At 33.2% G+C, this 13,378-nt stretch overlaps 1 long non-coding RNA gene across 3 annotated transcripts in view; it reads left to right on the top strand.

The window, feature by feature from the left end:
• Window positions 1-12,507, top strand: part of LOC308619365 — a 40,853-nt gene extending 28,346 nt beyond the window's left edge. For 2 of the 3 annotated variants that reach the window (XR_014016163.1, XR_014016165.1), the window contains 3 exons: window positions 6,152-6,373; window positions 7,892-7,980; window positions 11,575-12,507. This is a non-coding gene — a long non-coding RNA (uncharacterized lncRNA). The remainder of the gene's footprint in view (window positions 1-6,151; window positions 6,374-7,891; window positions 7,981-11,574) is intronic. The other variant, XR_014016164.1, reaches the window with a different exon arrangement.
• The last annotated feature ends 871 nt before the right edge of the window (window positions 12,508-13,378 follow it).

Genomic DNA, 13,378 nt, shown 5'->3' with positions numbered 1-13,378 from the left:
AATTAGAACAATTCTTATTTTCAATAATTTCTTAGGTCAACACTTAGAATAATGAAACACTTATCTTTAACTCCAAGAAATCTGGACAGTTATTAAAGCAAATGTGTTGTCCTACTGGCCTACACCTGGTTACAAACAGCAGTACGACTTCAGAAAACCCTGGACACTGAGTGGGCTTTCTAAATATAGCTTTTTCTTTCTATAAAGGTGTTTTACAAGAATGCTATCTTTTGTGAAAATGTGGCCTTTAGAAAGGGTACACTAAGGTCTGTGACTTTTAGACCTAGAAAAGACTTGAAATATTTTCTTAGCCTGGGAATCCACATTTTAGAGGCATAGAAAGAGAAACCCAATGAAATTAAATATTTTGCCCACCATCAAATGGCAAACAAGTAATAACGACAGCACTCAAGCCTCTGTCTTCTAAATCCATTGAATGCAGCATAAATAGATTTCAATAACTGCTGATTTTCATTGTCCTCAACACTACATTCCTTCTGTGCCTTATCCCTCTTCTTTTAAGAGGGATGACAACATTATCTGCAAACTTTATCTATAACTATTTTTTTTTAATTTTGCTGTTTTGTAAACTTTTTGTTTCTATGTTGAAAATGTGTAAGGACATTTACCTTCTTTCTTGAAACACCTTTGCCTGCATTTATCACATTTTATTGTTGAACTATCGTGTAGCAATAAGTACAAAAGCGCCTCTAGTAGAGGAGATAATATCAGAGGCAACAAGGTGTGTGTATGGGGGGGGCGGGGTTAGAGTTGACATACCTTAAGGGAGATGAGGAGAGAGGGAAGAGAATAGAAAGTTTATTTATTTGAAAAAATATGGCAAGTTAGAGAATTTTGGCTAAACTTAATACAATATAGCTTTCCTTAACTTAAATTCCGGGTTAACTTCCACTCTTTACATTGCCACAGACTAGGGAATAAACAAAGCCAAAAGATTTTTGGTACCACCATTTTGTGTTAATTTCATAAAGATTTCTACAAGACTTTTAAAAAATAAATTGAAAAACGAAAGTCTTGTCTTTAGCTTATTTTCCCTGCATGCTTGCACTTTAATAAGTTGATAAATGGCATTTAAACTCAATAGTTATGATTAATTCTGTCCCACAATTTTTAAAAGCACTGGGGATTGTGTGCGTGTGCATGTGCCCACCTTTACAACCAGTAAAATAAAGTTCTTGATCCAAAAATGATTATCACTTAGACTATTGAATAAAATCAGATATGATAGAGGGGCCAGCTGTTGGTAGGTTTAAAAGTCACCCTAGGTGATTAATTCATGCAGCAGTGTTGCACGTCTCTCTTTAGATGAAGCACTTAGAAGTAGAACCAAGCATGGATCTAATTTCATATCTGAGATGTGTTTTATTTAGAGTTCTTTGGCAAGTGCTTGCTCTATGTGTTTTTATAGTCTTTGGTTGTGCTATAAAAATGTCAAAATTATGAATTAACAGATATGCAAAAGTGAAATCCTAGAAGATAGGATAAACATGAAGTCCTCTAATTATCACTCAAATAAGTTTGGTTGACACAGAGCTGGGAATCAGATAAAGACATTAATAATTCATAATGCTGAAGTTAAAATCTTCTAGTTACAGTACAAAAGAAATCCTAATTTGTACCACAAGGTAATGAATTCAGTACTTTTCATTTGTTAAACATTTGCTTATTACCCTGCACCGTGCATATAAAACTGTTCCCAAATTTGGAGGGCAAACAGGAAAAACAGACACTCTCTACCCTCAAGTTGTTTATACTGCAGTCAGTGAAATTTCTCTACTTTGAGATCTTTTAATTCCTCAGCTCATTGTAACATCTTCTTCAGATGAATTGTTTTTTATTTGTTAAAACCAATGTTTAGCACTTGAAATAGTTTCTTCAATGTTCCTGATAGTGAAATAGAGTCATCATGGTAATTTCCAATACTAATTATAGAGTTGATAGGAGAAATGCTCAAGATTGATAGTAAAGTGATTTCAATGATCTACAAAATGTCTTGAGGTTTCCCAGATAACAACTTGTCTCCCAGACAAAAATGCACTTATTATTTATATTTCAAGATTAGAAAAATTTTTGTACTTTAATCATATAGAGATTTTACAACATCTTTTCATTCATATTTTAAGGTATTTTGTTCAGTAGATTATCTCATTTAGAAACTTGATTTATATATACATACTATGTAAATATTAGTATACATTTCCCAATGACTAGATTAGTGCTTTCTTAACTACTTAAATTTGTTTAATTCATATTGTTGTTCTTCAGCATTTCTTTTACTCACTGGAGCCTATCCTACTGACTTCAAAAAGCCTGAAAAATCTGAAAATCCCATTTAAAGTAACTGTATGGAAAATCTTAAAATAACATATAATAATTGTAGAGAAGAAGTGTATTTAACATTGTGCTGAGATTATTCCATTAATAAAGAGATTAATCAATAATTCTAATATTCAGACATATAATCAAAATGAAAAACAATCATAATACTGAGCAATGACATTTTCAATAAAGGGAGATATTAAATATTGTATAGGAAACTAGAATCTGCAAAGCAGACAAGTTGGCAATGATTATACATATAGTTAAAATATGTTGAAACAGTCATAGACAGTTTTTCTTTTTGGCTGAAAAGAGGCATATTGAAGTGTTTAAGCACTACTTCAACTGAAATAGATATTTAGACACTATACAGAAAACACGATTGCAGAAGAGCAGATATTAGCAGGTGTGTGAACGTGTATGTCTTTTTTGTGTGTGTGTGGTACGCGGGCTTCTCACTGCTGTGGCCTCTCCCGTTGCGGAGCACAGGCTCCGGATGCGCAGGCTCAGCGGCCATGGCGCACGGACCCAGCCGCTCCGCGGCATGTGGGATCTTCCCAAACCGGGGCACGAACCCGTGTCCCTTGCATCGGCAGGCGGACTCTCAACCACTGCGCCACCAGGGAAGCCCGTGTATGTCTTTAATTAATGTATTTTCATTCATTCAAAAAGGGAAGAATGCCAAATTTACTTTAAAGGCGGCATTGTGATATGTTAAAGTTCCATTCTTAGACTTTTGCTGCTGTTGCTGTTCCTTTAGTATTCACCAAAGAGTACCGTCCTGTCATTTATCCAAGTTAGAAATCTAGGAGCAATCCTAGGATTCTCATTATAGGGTCCACTACCTTCATGCTCCCCCCTCAATAAGTAACACATTCTTGGCTCTCCTATATAGGAAAGCTCTCTCCAATGTACGCCTGCTCTGTCACTCTCCGGGTCCAGCATCTCTGCCTCAGCCTCCCATTGAAGTCACTTCTAGTTCATTCTGTGCAGGGCCATTTTTAAACCTTCCTCAGTCCTAGGCAATTGCCCCTTTAGAAGCTTTACCCTAAATGTTATCAAATGCATTAAAATGTGCCCAAGTCACATATCCAATATAATTTATAGATAACTATATGAAAGCTGAGTAACATTGCTGTTGTAGTAATATTAGTTGAAAATATTAATTACACAAGTTTTGATCTCCATTTTGCAGATTTGTTTTCATATTCTGGAGCCCTTTTTTTCAGGTTCCAAACAATTTTCTAAGTCCTTCTCAAACTCCTAGTCCCTAGTGAGTGTGCTTTTACTGTCACAGGGTTGAACAGCCCAGACAGCAAGATGTCTGAAGATGAAGACCATCACAGGGATGAGTAAATCAGATACGTGGAAGTTGGAATGCAAAGTGTTTGTAGAAAAAAATATACAAATCAAGGAAGAAATTGCAGTGTCAATTAATATGATGTTTATCAGATGATAGTATTAAAAAGCCAGGTGAAAATAAAATAACTTAATAATGTACCTATTTGTCTGATTGTTTACTAGTGATATACTGCTCAGTGTAAGGTGAGAACCACAGATATTATCTTCTGGAAAAAAACCCTTTAAGCCCTAACAGTTTCAGTTTATAAATTTCCTCTCTAATAAATGAGGAATAAAATAATTTACAATAAATTAATTATTTCCTCTTCTGAAGGTACCAATACCACAAATTCAGTCAGAAGATAGGTCAAGTTTTTCATACATTTCTCTCATTTCACATTTTTTAAATAAATGAGACTATATTTTGTCTAATGACTACCAGAACAACTATCTGGAAACTATGACTTCATTATATGTGAGAGAGTATTTTAGGAGATACAGATGTATATTTAGATGGAGATATAAATACATAGCATATATACACAATATTTAATCAGACACAGGAAATGTAGGATAGCTCCAGAGTGGTACACCCTATGTTCTGAGCTGCTCCGAAATGCAGTTCCTTTTTTTTTTTTTTTAACATCTTTATTGGAGTATACTTGCTTTACAGTGGTGTGTTAGTTTCTGCTTTATAACAAAGTGAATCAGTTATACATATACACATGTTCCCATATCACTTCCCTCTTGCGTCTCCCTCCCTCCCACCCTCCCTATCCCACCCCTCTAGGCGGTCACAAAGCACCCAGCTGATCTCCCTGTGCTATGTGGCTGCTTCCCACTAGCTATCTGTTCTAATGGGAGTTCTCTGGGCACAAAGGGCACTATTTTCTGTAATGAGATTAGAAGAAAGGATTTGCTAATAATTGCTTCTATAGCAACTAAAAATCTTGGAATCCCACCTTTCAGCATTTTGAAAATCTTAAAGGGGATGTTGTCAGTAACAAAAAAATTGAAGACTGATTATGTATTTAAATTAATGATTCTTTAAATTCATCTGCCCATTCATCTTTTAAATTGATTCATGCTTCTCAGAAAATAAAATATGCTAATCCGTATATCCTTTTTCCACTGCGTAGGGCAACTATATCTAAAAACAAAAATACTATCATTTTACTTTCCTTTACTATATTCCTCCACAACTTGTGTTGTACTTTCATATTTTCTTTTCATTCTGCTAGTGAGATATATATCCATATATGTATGTATACATATATGTATATATACACATAATATTTAGATTTCAGATATTTGCATTATGCAGGGTAATCCATAAAATGGATAGATGCTTAATTTTAATACCATTGAATACAATTTTCATAATTTTATACTTTAATTATTTTTGGAAGCACAAACCAGAAAGGGTAAAGCAAACTTGAAATGGAAAAAGATGACCAAGCTGGCATTTTGCATTTCAGACTTTATATTTGGACTACTCAGTGGGACAGATTATAATAACAAAATTTTGCTTTTGCAGGGAGGTCAATCTTTGCTTCTGCATTGCCTCATCTCTTTTAATCCCATCCAGTTTATTTTTCATCTCAGAAACTATATTTTTCATCTCTAGGAACTCAATTTGGGTTATTTTTATATCCTCTGTATGTCTATTTAAGATGTTGACGCTTTCCTTTAAACTTTTTGAACCTATGAAAATTAGTTATAATAACTGTTTGAATGTCTTTGTTTACTGATTGTACCATTTTTCAGTCTGTTTTCATTAATTAATTTTTCTCCTTGTTATGGGTTATATTTTCCTTCGTCTTTGCATCCCTAGTAATTCTAGATTGCATGTCAGATATTGTGAATTTTACTTTACTGGTTGCAGGGCGTATTTGTATTTTTGTAAATATTTGTAACTTTGCTCAAAGAGGTAGTTAAGAAATAGTTTGATCATTTTGAGGCTTCCTTGTAAGCCTTATTAGGCTGCAAGTGAAACAATTTAGTCTAGGGCTAATTTGGTCCCACTACTAAGCCTATACCCATTGAATACTCTGTGTACTGAATACTCTAGTTGATGCTGCATGTATTAAATTATATCAAAACATATTTGTATAATCTTAAAGCAATAAATGCAACACATAAAAATATAAAAAAATTTAAAAATTAACTTTTATTAAATAAAACAAAAATGTTTTCTTCTAGTAATTGTAGTATTTTAACATATTTAAATACTGCATCCCTATGAAATTCATTTTGTTAATAAATATGAAAAGAGAATCCACCTTTATTTTTCACAGGTGACCAGGGACTTGTTCAAACACCAACATTTAACTGTATTACACAAAACATTATGCCACTGGTTTTTATGGGTTATCATTATAATTAACAGCTTTATACAACCGTTGTCTTGTGCTGTTTGTTGTTCAATGTCTAAAAGTATTGTTTAATATATATATCTTTTTACTTTTAGCAGTTTAAGCCAGGAGAGTAAATCCAGTTCCTGTTACTCCATCCTGTCCAGAAGCACAGGTCTTAAGTGAAATTTAATACCAAAGGAACAGTTCCAAATTTTACAACGGATCTGTCACTGGTTGTTAGCATATCTTCCCACACCCAAGACACCGAGATACCTTCTACTCACTGTTAAAGCTTTATGATGAGCAAAACTTCCACCACTGTGCTTCCTTAGCATGTGAGTATATTTTTAACTTGCTGGTTATATATATTCTCTAATTATCCATTATTTTGTCCTTCTTTTTGATTAGATATTGATATCCACATTTTTTTTCTAATAGCTCACAGAAATTTCTCTCATTAACAACACCAATAGAAATAACAATAAAAATCGCCTTGGGGGACCAAATTTATATCACATTATCAAGTTTTTATTTTGCTCCCATAAAACTTCTGCAAAATACAACCACTGTCTATCATCAGTATCATTAGAACAAAACCAAGTCATTCTAATCTCAAAAGCACAATATTTTATTTAACTTAATAAATTTCACATTATAAACATTTTCTCATAGCATCATCCTTAATTCCTCAGTATTCACTAATATTGGGGGATTTTTCTTTCAGTTATTTGAGACTAAGGATGATTTTATTCATCTCTACAACCTGGTATATATATGTACAATGTTTGTCAAAAGGTGGATATTCAAAAAAATTCTTGACTAAATTATGGTAATTCATGTGATCAGTTCTGCAGTTCTTAAAACTTTAAATTACTTGTTAATTCTAAGAGAAAGTCAGATAATTTTTAGAAGGATTTCCAAACCATGCTAAAGTGTCAGCCTTCATTTCCTTGTGTGAGGGAAACAGGAGAGAAATAGATGGTTTTAAAGTTCTCCAAGCTTCTGTGTCCTTTATACATCCACAATTTTAATCCTTATCATTTTCAAGATTTGCTAAATTATTTGAGGTGATCCATTCTCTTATTAAAGTTACATATTTTATGTCACATACTGAGCATATTAACAAATAACTTACTGATAAATGACAATGCCCATAACATCAGGTTAATCTGATTTCCATGAAATGAGCTATAACTTCAAGAATATTAATTCATCTAATAAGGGTGATGATTTACATAATGTTGCCTAAAATATTTCTCTTGATTATTTAAGAGAGTTTTCCTAGGGGAAAATAGCTGGGAAGTCTATAGAAAAAAAAAAATAACAACCATGATTAATTTAATTCCAGTCTAAAGGACTCCATATATAATGTATTTGAGAAAACCAAGTCACTATTATAGATTCCGATAAATGGTTGTATATTTGAGATATTTTTAATGTAACCCAAATTATAAGAAATAGTTTTTTGGTATAGAAGCAACCACTCTTTTACCTAAAGGAAAATATAAAATCTGAGTTCATTGAAAACTTGCCTCATTGCCCTCTGTTAGTTTGTGCCTGCCCCATCCTTAGGGGCCCAGTTAAGGACTATTCTATCATCCATACATCAGAAGAGAATGTCTGTGTTCTATGTTGATAGTCAGTCTAAACAAATATTTATACAGTTGAGATCAGAGATATAAAATGTCAGTTCCAAATCCACCCATGATGGCACATATACCAGACAGATGACAAAGGTTATAAGGCCTGTGAAATACTTGAATCATATTTTGCAACCCTTGAAAGAATTCAAGTTGGAGATTAGCAGAAACCAGGCTCAGTTCTGTCCATAATCCCCTTTATCTGTCTTCTAGCCAACAATATGAAAACCTGAAGCCAAGCTGACAAATAGAGTGTGAAGGGCCTTCTACTGCATTTAAGAAAAAACTGAGACTTGCTATAGGTAGAAATTATCTTTTCTATTACTATTATTGTTGATGTTGTTGTTATTCATAGAAATAATGAAAAAAACCCCTAAATAACATTATTCTGCTGGATTCTTTACTATATGCAACACAATAAATTAACTCGCTTCATATTACACTGGGCATATAACATGAAAACATGTGCAGAGAACAGAAATCAGTATCTGTACAGACAAATGCCCCTGTGATAGAGAAATCTATTATTTTAAGTCCAGACAATTAGATCTATTAAGGGGTAAGAGTGTTTCAGTACAGTCCTGCTAAAAGTAAACCTTAAAAGTAAATCGAAAAAAAAAAAGGAAAACTGATGCCAGTTAGATACAAAATATAAGATTATGCTATGTATATGGGACAGGATAGAACTCTGAATGCACTCACATGTAGGGAAAGCAATATTAGTGACAAATCAACTAATGTCCTTATTGAGCATAGACGTTCCAAGAAGGGTGAAGAGTACTCTATATTAGATGTAAGACTCATAATATTCAAGTTAGTTGTAAAAGAAACAAGGTAAATGCTTTCAGTCAATAGGATAGGCTGAACTGATATTGAGAATCCTTTCTTGCAATCTGAACACACAGTTTGTTATACTTGTGTTTTCTTTTATATGTTGCTTTTACATGTAGCAACACATAAAAAGAAAATGAACAAGCTTACAAAAAATGGGGGGGGGGATCCCCAGTCTCAGGATTTAAGGAGAAAAAACAAATTCAACATTAGAATAGTGAGGAGGAGTTGAAACCAAGAAATTCAAGGGGGCCCTGGAAATAATAAGCCTTGTTTTTGAGGGCTGGCTTTAAATATCTGTTGTCTTATCAGAAAACAGGTAGATGCTGTTGTCTTATCAGAAAACAGGTAGATGCTGGAAAACAATAGAATAATATCTTCAAAGTACTGAGCACATATAGCTGTCCAAATTAAAATTCTACACCTCATTTTAAAAAACTACTCAAGAACAAGAAGTAAAGAAATTTTCATTCATAGACAAAGAGGAATTACCACCCACAAACTGTAACAACAACAACAACAAAATGACTAAAGCAGTAGCAGCAGCTATTGGAATTGTCTGAAGGCATTAAAAAATATTCTGATGCCTGAAGCCAATACTTGGAGATTTTTTTTTTTAACCAGTGATCTAGGGGGTGTTTCAATAATGGGAGCTTTAAAAAGTTCTCACATAATTCTCATGTGTTTTAGGCAAGATTGGAGACCATTGTACAAAGAATGTTCTTCAGTAAGAAAGAAAATAAGCATAATAAAAAGAAGTAGGAAGGTGCACTGAACAGTGACCAGCAAAGAAATTTGTAATGTTGGAATGAATCTGAATAACGGTTGAGTGTAACAAATAATAGCCAATGGGGGTATGTACAAAGTAAAACTAAGACACTAGATAATATACTGAAATACTGGAGATCAGATTTAAAATTTGAGGGGTCCATGAACCGCTTAGGAGGAAGATGAGATAATTAGTTTTAGACTTTTTCAAGTTAGAAATATATGTCAAATTTTTCAGAAAACACTAAAAATGAAGACTTCATATATGATTCATAAAAAGGTAGACCATAAAAAGAATGAAAAATGTGTTTAAACGAAGTTAGTACCGGGAGGGATAAAACATGGAAAAATAAAGGAGAAATAGATCAATAATCACAATACATTTGATCACAGAGACAATAAAAATAAATTTAAAAATTCCAGTTTATGCTGCTTACAAAAGACATATATAAACTATTTTTAAGATGCAATGCAATACTTCACTCGAAATAATTAATTATATACATGATAAATGATTTTTAAGATTACATATTTGGCATGATGACATGTCTACAAATTTTTAAAACTCAAAGCAATCATGTGTTTTTCATGGATTCATTTGCATATAGTAAAAAGTTCAAGCATGGATTCAAAGTATTTATATTCAATTCATGATACCAGTTATCTAAGAAGAGGAAAAATGGGACTGAAATGAGAATAGAGAGGAGAGAAAAGAAATGTGTGTGTATTTGTGTGTTTGTATGTGTGTGTGTGAACACACGTACAACAAATGTGTGCTTCTTTCACAGCATGATTCACTGTATTCCATCACAATATTAATAAGATTTCACACAATATGGGCATCTCTGCAGAAATTAAAATTGTCCCATGCTTATGTGTATTGGGCAATGAGCTCACCTTACTATTTCCATCCATTCTTCAATTAAAATCTAGAAATGTGAATGGGCTGTTAGAATTTAGTTAGTGAGCCAATTATCTTTACAGAACATGCTAGTTATGCACAGCTTTTCCTTGGCTTAACTATGTTTTAAAATAGCAGGCATTCATTTTACGTCTTTAATTGATGGCTATCACACACAATTAGTTTGAAATTTCTTATCAATATGCTTGAAATATACTTGGTTGAATCATTGGGGTAATCTTTTTTGAACTTACCCAAAATTATGTGTTTAGCCTTCCTAAACACAGTGGCACATTTCCAAGTACAAAGTAGTTGCATTAGAATTATTCCTAATATGAAGACATTCAATATTTGTGGCAACAAATTTTCTCTTGAAAACTTAGCTTCCAGATGGGAGAAAAATAAGGGTAGAAATGTATTTAAAGGCAAATTTGAAGATGAGAAATCAAAATTCACATTCCATAGTGAAAGAAAAAGGGTTAGTAATTTCAGAGAGAAAGGCAAATACAATGCAAAAATTATTGGAACATATTTTGCTCAATTACAAACAAACTTACATGGTAAGTTGTAGCTTCCATTATTGCACCAATTTGTAGCATATTTTAATATTTTCATTTTGAAAGGAAAATTTTAAAAAGTCATCTATTGTTGTTTTAGAAAGTATCTAGAGTGGTTGAAGTGAAATAACTTTCAGAAAATGTGTTAAAATGGGGCTACAAAAGACTTAGGAGGACATAAGCTTGGTTCTTATTATGGACAGTTTGCAGATCAGCCATGGGGATACACATTATTTCCAATTTAAAATGAATGATGATTCTATACACATATATATGCATCTTATCATATTGATTATAAACCAAGTAAAATCTCATGAAATCTAAGTATGTTTGAAAAACTTAAACCTATTTTTATGTTTTTCCAAACACTAGAAAATGAAAGCAATTTCTGTTGTTTGTCATTTTCTTTTGGACTCTCTTGGCTTCCTGAAAATGATTATGTCAAGATATTGGAGAAATATTCATAGGAAGCAACAGAGGCCATGAGAATAGAGACCTACACTGCTTCCTCATTAGAAAAAATCAAATAAAAATTCCTGTCTATCCATTTCAAATTACACTCAGGGATGCTTATAATATAGAATTTGAAAGTTGAATACATACTAGTTGTCAAGTAGTCAGCCCCGTTGATTATTCATGCATTCCCTCCTAAGTATGTTGTTCTTAGAATTCAGAGGGGTCCTTTAATCACACCCCCCATCTTGACCACTCACATCTCCAGATTTTCCTACTTCACGGCATATTGGTGTTTAACTTATTAAACAAATATTTGTTGAACAATTACTATGCATGCTAAGCAAAGGGGATCAAAGATGAATGAATATTCATTTGTCTTTAAGGAGACACAGTCTACTGGAGAGAGGCAGAACTGTGAACAGATGACTGCATAAAGAGGCAAAGTCAAGTCTTATTTATTCAGAGGAAGAAGTCCCCGTGATCAAGCAACAAGTAAAATCATTTCAGTGTGCAAGACGTGGATTTGTGATTGAAAATGCACAAGCATATTTATTATCCATCATAGATGATCACCTATTATAATCAGTGAGATTTCTTAATGGCACAGCATCTAGAGGAGGACGTCATGCATGAACCTGTCATATTCAGAAAGTAAGGAAGTGGCACAGTGGGAACAATTCAGGAAAGTAAATAAAGATGACAGTAGGTTTTAAATCTACTTTACCTGTTCTTACTATTATTAATCTATTTGGGCAAGTGGTAGTTTTCATTGATGTTAGCATTTTTTCATCCACGACTTGAAATCAGACATTAAATATTAATATTATAAAAATATTACAAATGGAATTCATTCACAAATTTATAAAAATAGATCAGCACCAGAGACCTATTTATTGGAAACAAAGTAGGTAGAACAATGAAACTCATTTATAGTTCCTCCTCAACCAAAGTGGACAGAAGTTTTATATGTAGAGGTCAATCCTGGGCCAGAGGCTATTTAATATTTTCATCAAGTCTAGGATGATAGAAAAGCATGTGGATTTAGTCATTTACAGTTCTCTTTAGTTGATAAGACTGATTAATACTTTGTCAAGATCAAATTTCAACATGACCGTAATATGACCTTGACAAATTGGAGAAGTGGTTTAAAACAATGCAATTTAATAAGTCTAAGGGTCAGGTATGGGCTTTAGAGGGATTGGGAAGGAAATGGAAATTATAATAATGTAGGTGATACCATGCCAGTGAGAATGCATTTGTGTGTGTAATATAATATGTAACAAATAATATTGAGTATGACTTGAGTCAAGAATATAGCAATAGCTTTTATTTTTTTCTCTCTCTCACCATGGCATAGTGCTTACTCACTCACAAATATTTCTAATACATTTCCTCAAAATTTCATCATTAAATCCTGTATCCCTGCTGATAAAAGTAATTCTAAGATATATAAATGAAGAGAAGGGTATAAAGGTACAAATAAGTGGGTGAATATTAATGAAATTACTTTGTATTGTGCTTTACAAATACGATTTATGCATTTATCTTGTTACTAACACATTCATTCATTCATTCATTCAGCAATCATTACATATTTATAGAACTTCTAGTAGGTCCCAGGCACTGCATTAGGTGCTGGTAATACAAGGTGTGGAAAAGCAAGCATTGTCCATATTTCTTAGAGCCTGCAGTCTAAAGAAGAATTACTAATTGTAGTAAATATAGACAGGGTACTGTGAGCCATGGAACAGGGAGCCTTTCTCACCTGGAAGGATGAGGAAAGGCACCCCTTGTGAAATGTCTTCTTAACTGAAGTATGACGTAGGTAGCCTAAGGGGACAAGGGAGTAAAGGAGTAAGTATTTCTTGCAAAGGGGAAAGCAAGTGTTAAGAATTTGAGCTTCAAAAAAGGAATGCTTCACGTTGATATTACAGTCTCAACAAATACAGTTAAATTTCTGGTTGTTAATACATTGCATAAAAGTGGAGGAGTGGATTTCTGCCAAAATTAGGGCATATAGTTAGGATTAGAAATGTGCTCTGTGATATCAGTGACTTTAACATTGCAGTGAGACTGGGAGAAAAAAACGTACAAAGAGGCTATCCTCTGGACCCAATGGCACTGATGTACATCAAGGCTTTTGCTGAAGTAGAAAACCTGCTATTGATATTGAGATGCTCTTGAATG

Source organism: Mesoplodon bidens (genome assembly GCF_964165515.1).
Source record: "Mesoplodon bidens genome assembly, chromosome: 6".
In the NCBI taxonomy this organism is placed as follows: Eukaryota; Metazoa; Chordata; class Mammalia; order Artiodactyla; family Ziphiidae; genus Mesoplodon; species Mesoplodon bidens.
The sequence above is the reverse complement of the archived record's forward strand: the minus strand, read 5'-3'. Positions and strand labels throughout refer to the sequence as shown.